Source organism: Gracilinanus agilis, chromosome 2 (genome assembly GCF_016433145.1).
Source record: "Gracilinanus agilis isolate LMUSP501 chromosome 2, AgileGrace, whole genome shotgun sequence".
Classification (NCBI taxonomy): Eukaryota; Metazoa; Chordata; class Mammalia; order Didelphimorphia; family Didelphidae; genus Gracilinanus; species Gracilinanus agilis.
In genome coordinates this window covers 285000571-285015161 of record NC_058131.1, presented here as the reverse complement: position 1 = coordinate 285015161, position 14591 = coordinate 285000571, and positions in this window count along the sequence as shown.

Sequence of the window (14591 nt, the reverse complement as noted above, 5' to 3'; positions counted from 1 at the left end):
CTAGACCTGCCAAACCTTAGAATGTCATAACTAGAGGTGCCTGAGAACATAAAATATCAGAACTGAAAGAAACCTGAAACACCATTTATATTCTACAGAAGGGAAAACCAAGTCCCAGAAAGGAAATAGGTGTTACCCAGAAAATTAGCCAGAAAATCAGTACTAGAAACTGACCAATCAACAAGCATTTATTAAGCTCCAACCAGGTGCCTGACTTCTACTGGGGGACTAAACATGAACTTTGGGAGTATAGAAAATAAATACAAGAGAGTTGGTGAGGGGGGAGGCACTAGCATCCTGGGAGGATCAGGCAAGGCAAGGCATCAGGTGTTGTTGCAAGGTGGTCTTGCTAACTTAGCTCAAGCTAAGCTTTGAAGGAAATGGATTGGAAGAAGAGGAAAGGAGGCTCTGTATTCCAGGAATAAGAGGTGAGCCAGGGCAAAAAGACAGAAGGCTTAGATGCCTTCTGTGAGGAACAGGAAGAGCAGTTTGGCTAGATCAGTGGTTCCCAAACTTTTTTGGCCTACCGCCCCCTTTCCAGAAAAAATATTATTTAGCCCCCTGGAAATTAATTTTTTTTTAAATTTTAATAGCAATTAATAGGAAAGATAAATGCACCTTTGGCCAGCACTGCATTCCTGGATCGCTGCAGCACCCACCAGGGGGCAGTAGCGCCCACTTTGGGAATCACTGGGCTAGACCTTCAGGTGTGATGGGGAGGCACCAGTAACAAGGCCTATAAGGTAGAGTGGGGCTAGAACAAGGAGGATTTTAGAAGCTAAACAGAATAGTTGCTGTTTTATCCTACAGGTAACGGGGAACACTGGAGTTTATTCAGGAAGGGAAAGATGACTTGTGCTTGAAGAGTAAAATTGTCAGCTGTGCAGAGGATGGATTAGAGGGAGGAGAGGATAGAAAATGGAAACCAGTTAGACGTATACTTCCACTGTCAAGATGAGCGATAAGGGTTTGGACTAGGGTACTAGGATGCCGTGCTAAGGAAGTAAAGGGAGCAGATGCAAGAAATGTTATAAAGCCAAGATGTGGTAGCTGATTGGCTTCCTGAAAAATCTTTTCCACAAAGGCATAAATGACTAATCAAAGACCCTCTGCTGAGAGCCTGGGGCAGGAGGAATATTGGCAGAGAAGAGAGATTGGCTACCAGCAGGACTAATGGAACAAAACAGACATCTCCTCCACACTGCAGCTGGTCTTATTCTAGTTCTGCCCATAGACAAAAGGCCAAAATGAAAGCTTATGAAGGAAAACAAGATGGTGGCACGTCCCTCCTCAGGGTGAGGAAACACCAAGACTTTCACTGGGTGGGCCTAGGTCACACTTGACCAAGTGCACAAATACCTCATTCTCCTAGGAAGCTTCTGGCACCTTCCTTTCCCTTATTAGAAGCCCTCTGTTCCCCGCCCTTCTCTTCCTGTCCTGTGCTCTGGGTTCCTTTTTTGCTAGGACCTGATTCTTCTCTCAGTGCAAGAAATATGAACCTGAGTGATGTTATGTAGTGAAAAGAGTACCAACTCTGCCACCATGAACTCACTGGCTAAATCTTTTCCTTCCGTGAGCCTCGTGTTCTCATCTGTACAACAGAGAATGAATTAAAGGATAGCCAAGGTTTCTTCTGGCCCTGACAGACTGGCTAACCTAAGATGCCTGAAAGGGCACCCACACCTGGCTGTGACCATTTTGCCAGGGAATTGGTGGGCTCTTATGCTTGGAATCTGAAGATGGTGTTCAAATAACATCCACGACATCCATGTTTGTCTCTGGAGTCAGAAGCTCTAGAACTCAGGTGCTAGACAAGTAGAGGGGCTGCTGCTAAGGCAGTGAGTGAAAGAAGATCTTGAAAAGTATGTTGGTTTGGGAAGGAGATGCTTGTCCTGCCAACTAAATTCTGAATTTAGATACTCTCTATGGAAGAATGAATGACCACAAGTAGGCAGTGGGGAGGTGGGGAGCCAAACCCGCCTCTCTGGTCACAGGGAGGAAGAAGCCTATTTGGATGGCCTTGGGCCTAGTTCAGTTACCGGACTTCCTGAAGGCAGAGATGGCTTTAAAAGATGTCAGAACACCCCACCCTTCCTGCCCCTCTTCTGACTTGGTGACTCAGAGGCATTTTCAGTGAGTCTTGATCCCTACTACCTGTTCTAGCACCAAGGACTCAGCAAACAAAAAAACAAATAAAACTTAAGTGCATGATATGTGTAAGGTACTATGCTATGTGTTGAGTGGGCAACAACAACAAAAAAATATTCCATGGCTGAACAAATTGTGGTGTCTGATGGTTATGGAAGACTATCGTGCTGTAAGGAATGATGAACTGGAAGATTTCTATATGAACTGGAAGAACCTCTATGAATTGATGCAGAGTGAAATGAACAGAACCAAGAGAACAAGAACATAGAAAGTGAAATATTGGAACAATCCAATGTAACGGACTTTGCTACTAGTAGCAATGCAATAAGCCAGGACGCTCCTGAAGGATTCCTGTGAAAGAATGCTATCCACATTGAAAGAAAGAATTATGGGAGTAGAAAGGCAAAAGAAAAACATGACTCATCGCAAATCACATGTATATATGGGTTTGTGATTTGGGGTTTAGGCTTCAAAAGAACGCTCTATAACAAAAAAAGAATAATATGGAAATAGGTATCAAGTGATAACATTTATACAACCCAGTGGAATTGCTTGTCAGCTCTGGGTGAGGGGATGGGGGGGGGAGGGAGAAAATGAATTGTGTAAACATGGAAAAGTATTTTAAAATTAAAATTAAAAAAAGAATATTCTAGTCCTTAATGGAGTTCTCATTCATTGTCAATGCAGATCCATGGTAAGTCTGCTTCTACAAAACCACAGCTTTCTCTTCTCTGCTCACCCACTGATCTCACTCCTCCAAGTCCTTGTCACCTCTCCTTCCTATCTTTCCCCTCTCCACACCAGCCTTCGGACTCTATACCCTTCAGATTTGTTGCCCTGTAGACCTGATGCTTGCCATTCCTGTGCTCAAATATCCTCAATATCTTACTATTGCCCACAAAATCAATTATCTTTAGCCTCCTTGGTATGCAAGACCGTTTTCAATTTGACTCTAACCTATCTCTCTGCCCTTATTTCTCATTACTCTCCTACATATATCTCTGTTCCAGCCAAACTGGACCACTCTGGGTAGGTTCCTTGATCTTAGCCTGTTGTGTTTTGCTTCCATTTGTCCATGCCTGGAACAGCACTACGGCTTTACTCTCTCTTTTTTTTAAATCTATATCTTCGGTCTTAGAATTAATATTAAAGGGGCAGCTAGGTTGTCCAGTAGGTAGAGCACCAGGCATGAAGTCAGGAGGTCCTAGGTTCAAACGTAACCTCAGACACTTCCTAGCTGTGTGACCCTGGGCAAGTCACTTAACCCCAATTGCCTAGCCCTTACCACTTTTCTGCCTTGAAATGGCTACTTAGCATCCATTCTTAGACAGAAGGTAAGGATTTTTTTAAAAAGGATGGATAGGGGGCAGCTAGGTAGCTCAGTGGATTGAGAGTCAGGCCTAGAGACAGGAAGTCCTAGGTTCAAATCCGGTCTCAGACACTTCCCAGCTGTGTGACCCTGGGCAAGTCTCTTGACCCCCATTGCCCACCCTTTCCACTCTTCCACCAAGGAACCAATACACAGAAGTTAAGGGTTTAAAAAAAAAAAAAAAAAAAAAAAAAAAAAAAGGATGGATACCAGAAGAATGGTTAAGACTAGGTAGACAGGGTTAAGTGACTTGCCCAGGGTCACACAGCTAGGAAATGTCTGAGGTTATGTTTGAACCCAGGTCCTCCTGACTCCAGGCCCGGAATTCTATCCACTAAACTACCTAGCTGCCCCTCCTACTCTTCAACTGTTAAAATCCTCCCCATCTTTTGAGGCCCTAGTTTATGTACTACCTCTAGTTACAAGGAGTCTTTCCAGCATAATCTCTTAGCCACTCCCTTTTTTTTGTCTCCTACTTTAATTTTATCACAGTCTCCCTCAGATTTTGGCTATTTTTATATGTTCTTCTCCTACCTCCAACACTAGATTGTAACCTTTTTGAATGCAGGTCTGTCATTTTTTTTCGTCTTTGGGAAATTGCTTGTCTCACATCCCTGAACCTTCTAAACCATCACGCCTCTCTCTGCCCACTACTCCCTTTTATTGATTGACCCCCCCAAAATGTAGTAAGCTCCTTGAGGGCAGGGACTGTCTTAGCCTTCCCTATTTACATTCCCAGGCTTACTGAAGAAGTTGGCACATAGTTAAGTACTTAGTAAATGCTTTTTTTCTCTTCCATCTTTGATTCTCCAGGGTCTAGCACATTTTGAGAGCAAACCGGAGCTCGGATTTCATTGGCCTAAAGAATTCTCAGTGGGAAAATTCCCTCTACCAATACAGAATGGTACCTGTTTATGGTTTAGAGGGGTTTCCCAAGGGAAAATGAGAAGATAAATGACTCATTCAAGGTTACAGCTAGTATGCATTGAAAATGGGACTGGAAGTCGGGTTTTCCTAACTCCCAGGCCAGCTCCATATTTATCCCCTTACACTGTACTGCCTGTCACATAGAAGAAGCTAAATTAATGTTTGTCAGACTGAATAGACTCCATATGCCCAGAAAATTGCATCTATGTCTTCTGTCTTATATCTTGGCCTTTGGGAAAATGTAGTAGTGATTTTTTTTAACCCTTACTATACTTAATACTATATATTATACTTATATACTTACTATACTTAATACTATATTTTGGTTCCAAGGCAGGAGAGCAATAAGGGCTGGGCAGTGGGGGTTAAGTGACAGCTAGAAAGTGTCCAAGGTCACATTTGAACCCAGGACCTCTCATCTCTTAGGTCTGGCTCTCAATCCACTGAGCCATCTAGTTGCCCCATTCATGGTACTTCTTGATGAAACTAGAAGCTCTTCAAGCTGAAAGACACCTAAGAGACCCTCTAATCCATTCTTGCTTTTACTAGGAGAATAATAAACTGACTTACCCAGGGACGCCCAGGGCTTGGCTGTGTAGTTCTAGAAGAAGAGGATTTAGATGGGTCACGTATTCTCTCTCCACAATACCTGCCAAGTACAGAGATGCTCAGCACCCTTTCTTTCTGCAGCTTCCAAACTTCAAGAGAACTCTTCAGAAATTCAAGGGCTCCGTTTAGTCAAGAAAAAGGCCCCCCCCCCCAAAAGTCCCTAGCAGTGACTCTCATCCAGCCCAGGAATCTTCCTCTCTTTCCCTCGGGGCAATAACACTAGCTTTTCACCTGTTACCAGAATTGGTTTAGTTTTGATGTCTCAATAAAATGTAGCCACACCCTAGCAATGCCTCCTTGGTACAGAGGAGGGACTGGGAGCCTCCTGTTTGTAGAGAAAAGAGGAGGGCCACCTAGGCTTCTGGGTCAACATTCCTCCATGACAGCAGGCAGCTCAGTCTCCAGAACTGGCCCCAGCCTGTGGGACCATGGCCAGAACAGTGTTCCCTCCATACCCCACACCCCCATACTCCCTTCCCTGGAACTGTAATTGGGGGAGGAATATCATGTCAATGCTCATTTCCATGCTCTAGTCACAGAGAATGGCATCACTTCCCAAAAACAAACACAACATCAGGATGTGACCAATCTACCTCCTCCAGGCCAAAGGCCAAAGAGCATTTGGCATTCACAGGGAAATGAAGAGATAGCTGTGGAATGTGTTAAGAGATCCAGATCATGAATTATACAATCTGGGTTCAAATCCTAGCTCAACTACTTGCTACATGTGTGACCTTAGCCTAGTCACTTAGCTGAGAAGTAAGAGAAAAGTCATGTGGTTTCCAACTCTATTCTGGTATCTGAAGGAGACTATACCTGGGACCCTATCCTCTCTCTCAAAACTTGAAGCCAGAAAACCAAGACCTCTCTTCTCTGTCACTGTTATTCGGTCATGTCCAACTTTATGTGACCCCACAGATTTTCTTTGTTCATGAGGTTTTCTTGGCAAAGATACTGTGGTAGTTTGCCATTTCCTTCTCTAGCGGGTCCCCATTTTTCAGATGAGGAACTGAGGCAAATAGAAGTTAAGTGACTTTCCCAGGGTCACACAGCTAGTTAAATGTCTGAGGTTGGATTTGAACTTGGGTCTTCCTGACTTCAGGAAGTCTATCCACTGAATCACCTAGCTACCCTGTTCTCTCTAGTTCTCACCAATTCAGTCCCTTATGCTGATGGAAGGCAAGGAGCATTAAGTAAGCAATTCCCATTAATTAGGAGAATAAGTGAATGTCTCTATGTCACCATATGGATATAAAGATATAGTATATATCTGGGTATATACCATTTTCCTCAGATCTAGGAGAATGGAAACTCTTTGCCAGCACTGACCATTTCTATTTTTTTCTTCAAATCCCCGGCACCTACCACAGCACCTGGCACATGGATGTCACTTAATAAATGTTTGTTAAACTCTGACAAAAGTCTATTTTCTCAAATTTTTAAGGAACTAAGGCAATTGTACAAAAAAAAAATCAAGCCATTCCAATCGACCAATGGACAAGGGACATAGACGGTTTTCAGATAAATCAAAACTATCAATAAGCACATGAAAAAGTGCTCTAAATCTCTCCTGATTAGAAAAATGCAAATCAAAATAACTCTGAGGTACCACCTCACACCTAGCAGAGTGGCCAATATGACAGTAAAGGAAAATAATAGATGTGTGGCAAAATTGGTACACTAATGCACTGCTGGTAGAGTTGTGAATTGATCCAACCATTCTGGAAGGCAATCTGGAACTATGCTCAAAGGGCACTAAAAGACTGCCTACCCTTTGATGGGTTTATACCCCAAAGAGATAATAAGAAAAAATACTTGTACAAAAATATTCATAGCTGTGCTCTTTGTGGTGGCAAAAAATTAGAAAATGAGGGGGTGTCCCTCGGTTGGGGAATGGCTAAACAAAGTGTGGTATCTGATGGTGATGGAATACTATTGTGCTCAAAGGAATGAAGATCTGGAAGATTTCTTTATAAACTGGAAGAACCTCCAGGAACTGATACAGAGTGAAATGAGCAGAACCAAGAGAACAGTGTCCACTGAAAGTGAAATATTGTGGAACAATAAAGACAATCCCAGGGGTCCTATGAGAGAGAACACTATCTACATTGAGAGAAAGAACTATGGAAGTAGAAACCCAGAAGAAAAACAAATGACTTATCATTTGTTTACATGGTATATGATTGGGGGTTTTAGTTTTAAAAGATTGTTCTAAAAATGAATAATAAGGAAATAGGTATAAGTGATAGCATTTGAATAACCCAGAGGAAGGGCTTATTGGATCTGAGGGAAGAGGGTAGAAGGGAGGGAAAGAAAATGAAATATGTAAACATGGAAAAATATTTTTAAATCAAAAATAAATAAATAAATGCTTGTTAAATTGGTGTAATGGCATAGGTGTCTACACCAAATAATAGACTTGGAGTTGGAAGGAACCCCAGTAACCAGCTAGTCTAACCTTTACAGAAAAGGAATCCTTGCCATTACATTTCCCAAAAGACGCTGTCCAGCCCCTATTTGAAAACCTCACAGAGTTATCGCTACTTCTCAAAGCATCACATTTCACTTTGGGGCAGCTTTAATTGTTAGGAAAAGGCAGCTTGGTGATGCAGTGGATAGACCTGGAGTTAAGAAAACTCATCTTTCTGAGCTCAACCCTGTCTTCAGACACTTGCTAGCTGTATGACCCTGGGCAAGTCACTTAACCCTGTTGGACTCAGCTTCCTCATCTGTCCAATGAACTGGAGAAGGAAATGGCAAACCACACTAGTATCTTTGCCAAGAAAACTCCAAAAGGGGTCACAGAGTCAGACATGACTGAAAACAACTGAACAAAATTGTTAAGAAAATTTTCCTGACGTCAAGTCTAAATTTGCTTCTTTGAAAAAGCTACCTTCTGTAAGTGTAGAATTGAGGTAAATCAAGGATCACTAAGCACTCATCTTGGAAGGGACGGGAAGCCGACCCCATGGAACTCTGAGAGACTTCCGTTTGGGAGGGGCCAACAGCAAGAGGAGTTTTTCAACTGACACTTCACTTCATCTTCTCTCCTGACCCCGAGGAGCTGGGGGCTTGATTCTTTGGTTGGGAGGTTCTGGTTTTGTGGGGTGAATTCTGAGAGAATTTGGCTTTCCTGTACTTGTATGAGAGACTAATCAGGGAGACCACTAAGACCAACAAAGACACTGAACAGCCATTCTCCAATTTAGCCCGAGGGGCCAAACTTCTGGGGGGAGGAGCAGCTTTGAATGAGGGGGGATCCTTTCCCTGATCCTGCCTGAACCCATTAATCCTGTTACTTCCCTGTGTTATATTCGATAGAAATAGTGGATAGGAGACTGTAGGGGAGATGAGAGAGTGAGCTACTGTGACCAAGCCACAGAAGAAGTCCAGAGCTGCTCTCTGGGGGGAGAAGACATAGTTGATAGTGAAATTCATCCTTTCCCTCCTTCCTTCATTCAAAAAAGAAAAAAATCGTTAAGAAAATTTTCCTGACATCAAGTCTAAATTTGCTTCTTTGAAACAGCTCCCTTCTGTTCCTGCTTCTGCCCTCTGCCTGCCAAATCATAGCCTCTTTAAATATTGGAAGACTGCTACCTCATCCCTCTTGAGTCTTCCTTTCTTCAGCCTATGTATGCCCATTTTCTTCAACTAATCCTCTCATGCAATATGTTCTCAAGATCCTTCCCTATTCCAGTGTATTTGCTTTCCTTTCTCTAGCTTAGCTCCAGCTTATCAATGTTCATCTTAAACTATGGTGCCCAGAACTGAATTCACAAATCCTCCAGATAAGACCCAATGAGTGTAGGGTGCTATGGGACTACTGCCTCGTGTTCCTGGAAGCTCAAGATGGTATTTATTGGCTTTTTTGGCTCCCACGTCACATGTTGACTCATAGTGAGCTTGTGGACTACTTAGACACTCCAAATCTTTTTCACACCTGCCATCTAACCAGGAGTCCCTCATCTTCTACTTCTGAAGGTGATTTTTGTATCCAAGTATAAGACTTTACATTCATCTCATTAGATTCAGCCCAGAATTCTTGCCTGTCAAGATTCTTTTGGATCCTAACCATCGTCCACTGGGTTAGCTATTTCTCCATCTTTGTATCATTTGTAAATTCAATTAACACAGCATCGAGGCCTTTATCTGAGTTATTGATAAAAAATGCTTAACAGCACAGGGTCAAGCTTGGATCCTTGGAGATACTCCCCTAGGGACTTTCTGCATTGACCATTTAAGAACTACTCTTCGAGTCTAGCCATCCAACCAGTTCTGAACCCACCTGATTGTATTATTGCTCACCTATCTCCATCTACTCCACTAGAATAGAGTGTGAGACATTTGACCAAGTTTTGAGAAAGGGGGCAGCTGGGTGACTTAGTGGATTGAGAGCCAGGCCCAGAGACGGGAGGTTCTGGGTTCAAATCTGACCTCAGACTTATGAGAAAGAACACTATTCACATCCAGGAAAAAAAAAACAAAACTATGGAAGTAGAAACACAGAAGAAAAACAACTGCTTGATCACATGGATCGATGGGGATATAATTAGGGATGTAGACTCTAAGCAATCACTCTAGTGCAAATATCAATAATGGAAATGGGTCTTGATCAATGACACATGTAAACCCAGTGGAATTGCTTATTGGCTACTAGAGGGGAGGGGATGGAAAGAACATGAATCATGTAACTATGGAAAAATATTCTAAATCAATTAAATAAATTTTTTTTAAATCTGGCCTTAGACACTTCCTAGCTGTGTGTCCCTGGGCAAGTCACTTAACCCCCATTGCCTAGCCCTTATCACTCTTCTGCCTTTGAACCAATACAAAGTAGTAATTTTAAGATGGAAGGTAAGGGTTTAAAAAAAAAAGCGTTTCTAAAATCTAGTAAATTCTATTTACAACATTCCATTCATCAACTGGATGGTTCTTCATCTTTTGTTTTGATGAGAACCAATGACATTGTGACGATGGGATGAGGGTATGTACAGTGTGTCCAACGGTGGCTGATGAGACCAGTACTAGGTCAGAAGGCTCTATCACCCACCAGGCACAGATAGCCTTTAGGAACACCTGGATTTGTGCATCTCACTGTTCCTTTGTGCCACTGTGATTCTGCTTGATCAGGGAGCACAGAGCCTTCTTTGAGGGGGGCAGGCCATGCTGGATGGTCCTTTGCCAACAACGTCTCCCAGGTCTCACAATCAAGCCTACGTTCTTCAGAGAGACCTTGAAATGAAATGAGTCTAACAGGATTTGTTCTTGAGGGAGCCAGGCTGGCCCCTGGTAATCACTGGCTTTCCTTCTAGATGTCTGACAGCTAGCAGCCCAGGCACTAAGGAGAGTGGCATCTGGAAAGCCAACAAGTGGCACTTGGAGTTCCAGCTCTCTCCTTCAGTTCTGACAGAGCCAGCCACTACCAACTGCGCATGCTCAAACCATACCCATTCCTACTTGCCTCTTCCAGATTTCTATCTAAAAATAGGAAGGATTTCCCTCAAAATCTCACCTTGTCAAATCTGCCTAGTCTCCATTCCCACAAGATTCTAATCTCTTTGCCTCCTCAAGGTAATCCCTAAAGCACTACTTGGCAACATAAAGGTAAAAATAGATTATACTGATACAAAATTGAAAGTAAAAGATAAATCATTAAAACCCATCAAAAGGGATAACCAGGTGGCTAAATGGATAGAGAGCAAGGTCTACAGATGGGAAGTCCTGGGTTTAAATATAGCTTCAGACACTTCTAGCTATGTTACCTTGGACAAATCACTTGACCCCCATGGCCTAGCCCTTACCACTCTTCTGTCATGGAACTGACAAACAGTACTGATTCCAAGATGGAAGGCAAGAATTATTTTTTTTTAATTTTTAAAAAATCCGTAACTTGAGGGGCAGCTGGGTAGCTCAGTGGAGTGAGAGTCAGGCCTAGAGACAGGAGGTCCTAGGTTCAAACCCGGCCTCAGCCACTTCCCAGCTGTGTGACCCTGGGCAAGTCACTTGACCCCCATTGCCCACCCTTACCAATCTTCCACCTATGAGACAATACACGGAAGTACAAGGGTTTAAAAAAAAAAAAAATCCGTAACTTTCGCCTTAGAGTCAATAGTATATATTGGCTCCAAAGCAGAAAAGTGGTAAGGGCTAGGCAATAGGGATTAAGTGACTTGCCCAGGGTCACACACCTAGGAAGTGTCTGAGGTCACATTTGAACCCAGGACCTCCCATCTTTAGGCCTGACACTCTATCCACATAGCTTCACAGCTCTCCCTAAGGGTTATTTTTTTAAAAAAAAAAAAAAAGCATCACATTTTGAGGCAGCCATAGCTTTTTGTGAATCAATCAATAAGTATTTATTAGCATCTACTATGTGCCTGGAACTATGTTAAAGACTACAAAGAAAGGTAATACTCCCTGCTCTTAATGAGCTCCCAGCGACTTCTTCCCACTGTGTTCAAGAGTGCTGCCTCTCAAAGGCTTTATTGGAGCTATAAAGCAAGACATCCCCTTTGATCCAGTAATACCACTACTGTGCATTGGTTCCAAGGCAGAAGAGCAGTAAGGGCTAGGCAATGGGGGGTTAACTGGATTTGCCCAGGGTCACCCAACTAGGAAGTGTTTGAGGTCAAATTTGAACCCAGGACCTCCTGTCTCTGGGCCTGGTTCTTAATCCATTGAGCCACCCAGCTACCCCCTGCTTAAAAACTTAGACAGGCTTTGAAATCCTTTTTTTTAAATGGTGCTTTGAGATCTTATGCTTCTTACTAGTTAGCAGATATTGCCAGTTAGAATATAGACTCAAAATTTGTGCTTTCCCTGTGCCCTTCCTCCTATTTGTTTAGGGTTTGCCTAACACTCCAAGCCCGGATTGTGGAGGAGGAAGCACTGGAGCTAACTTGAAGGATATTATGACTTTCTCCCCTTTAATAAGAGCTAAGAAAGAACTCCTAAATACCCAAAGAACCTGAAAGGGAGCATGACACATATGCACTGGGGATCTTTGCAATTAAGGGAGGATCTTTTTGATTAGAGGAAATCCCCCAAGGCACCCATCTGTGCCCCCTTCCTCTTTTCCTGCCTGAAGATTCACCTTATCACAAGTCAGTCTCTGAAACACACACACTCACACACACACCTGGCCATGGAGATGTTCTTGCCCTTTCCCCACCCTTTCCTCATTTTTTTTTTAACCCTTACCTTTCATCTTCACACTTCATAGTACAATTCTGTGTACTGGTTCTGAGGCAGAAGAGCAGTAAGGGCTAAACAATGGGGGTTAAGTGACTTGCCCACGGCCACACAGCTAGGAAGTGTCTGAGGCCAGATATGAACTCAGGACCTCCCATCTCTGGGTCTTAATCCACTGAGCCATCTAGCTGTCCCCATCCTTTCCCCATTTTTTATAGCCTGGAAAGCACCCCCTGGAACACCCAGGGGAGGAATAATCTGAGAGAGGGTAGAGAATTCCCAGGGATGGGAGGAGGAAATCCCCCAGACCCTCAATAAAATCTAGCAACCTAAAACACGAGGGCTGCTGCAATTTCAACCCTGCTGTGGCCATTCCAACGGATAACAGCCATTCCACCACCCTGGCCACACAATCTGTAATATCTTTGACTAAATACTTTCATGCCTTCCAATAAAAGGGTCTGAGCTGCCATTCTCTGGGCAAGAACCAATTCTGGTGCTCTCCCACCACAACAAACTCTCACACAACAGCCAGAAGCCAGAACAAGGAAAAAGAAGGTTGGGAGGAGGGGAGCACCGAGATCAAGCTGCTGTCCCACAGGGTTATCCTGAGATGGGGCGAGGGGCCAACAAAACCGTGACTACTGCACTGCATTCCCTAATGGCTGGCTCTTTGGCTCCATACTCCAGTTCATAATGTATGTAAGTGTATGTCTATTATTTTGGACTCCCAACACTGCCAGGGCCATCCTAATAACTGAATTGACATTGCAATGTCCAAGACTGTCTGTAACTCCTTAAAGCAAAGACTCCTTTGTTCTCTTTCAAGGTGCAGGCTTCAGAGTTCCTTTCTTTATCAGTGGAAAAGCTTGTTGAAGAGGAGACACTTGAAGATACTTTCATTTTATTATTTTGCTCATCCATGCAATTTTTGGCAAATTCACGATTTTGCCTTATATCCCTAAGCTGTTAGAAAGAGTCTACTTATTTCCAGATTTAGAATAATGCTTGCCTCAGCCTCAGTGAAGCAGTATTTTTGGGAGCACCCCATTTCCTAGAAAGATAACAGATTTCTGCATCCTAAACAGAGATAAGAAGGCCCAAACTCCCATTCTGTCCCAGTCAATTACTGCTCTGGGTAGTAGAAAATTGAAACACATTAAATGTATATCAAAGTGGGCAGCTGGGTGGCTCAGTGGATTGAGAGTCAGGCCTAGAGACCAGAGGTCCTAGGTTCAAATCTGGCCTCAGACACTTCCCAGCTGTGTGACCCTGGGCAAGTCACTTGACCCCCATTGCCTACCCTTACCACTCTTCTGCCTTGGAATCAATACAGAGTATTGACTCGAAGACAGAAGGTAAGGGTTTAAAAAAAATTTTTTTTAATTTAAAAAAAAGTATGCCGAAGATAGTACCTTTTTTGTGAAAAGGAAAAGCCCTGCCGCTTTTTCCCTTCTTCCCCATGCCCTCTACTATCCATCAGAGGGGCTGACACATGTTAATAGCTATGGGTGCTAACACCCACCGGCATTAAACCGAGGCCAACGCTAGCACCACCTCTTCCCTACCTCTACCCCCCAGGAGATCACTGGAAATCACAGGCCTCTGTTGTCCAGGGGGCCAGTTTTTTGACCCTATCAGAACCCTGAGGGTTCACAGGGTTGCCGCCTTCTCCCTCACACTCACCTTGCCCTCACTAGTTGATCCAGAGGAAAGGCCTCTGCAGTGCTAAGATCAACCTTTTGAGCTTGGCATGTCAAAATTCGCCAAAAAAAAAGAGCATAACTCGAGTGGTATGTCACTTTGAGAAAAAAACCATAATGTCATGATATTTATAGTCTAAATAACAAAATGTATAATTATAATATATAACCGTATTTAATAAACCAAAACAGGTAAATGAATACAGGTAGAATTGTCATCTAGAGTGCACAGAGTGTCTACACTACCCTTCAGCAAATGTTTCCTCCTCAGCATGCGGCCCCCTACTTCTTGGCCGTGTGTCTTCAAAAATGGCTACGTGTGTCAGCGCTGACATGCGTGTCATAGGTTTGCCATCACTGGCTAAGATAGTTGGTAAGAGACCCAAATCCAAACGCAAACTCCTCCATCTACTGGCTTCAACCACCTCTCAGGGGTTGCTTCTCAGAGAAGCATCTTTAAATTGGACCTGAAGACGGTCTCCAGAGAGGACTCCACGAGTAGCCAGAGCCAGGGTCAGCCGCTCTTCCCAAGGAGGCAGTCCTGGGCTCGGGAATAGCTGGCCCAGTCACCCCTCGCACCCAATGCCTCCCACCCCCAGAGAGGATTCCAGGAGGCAGCGGCGGCCACAGGTGGGCAGCGCAGG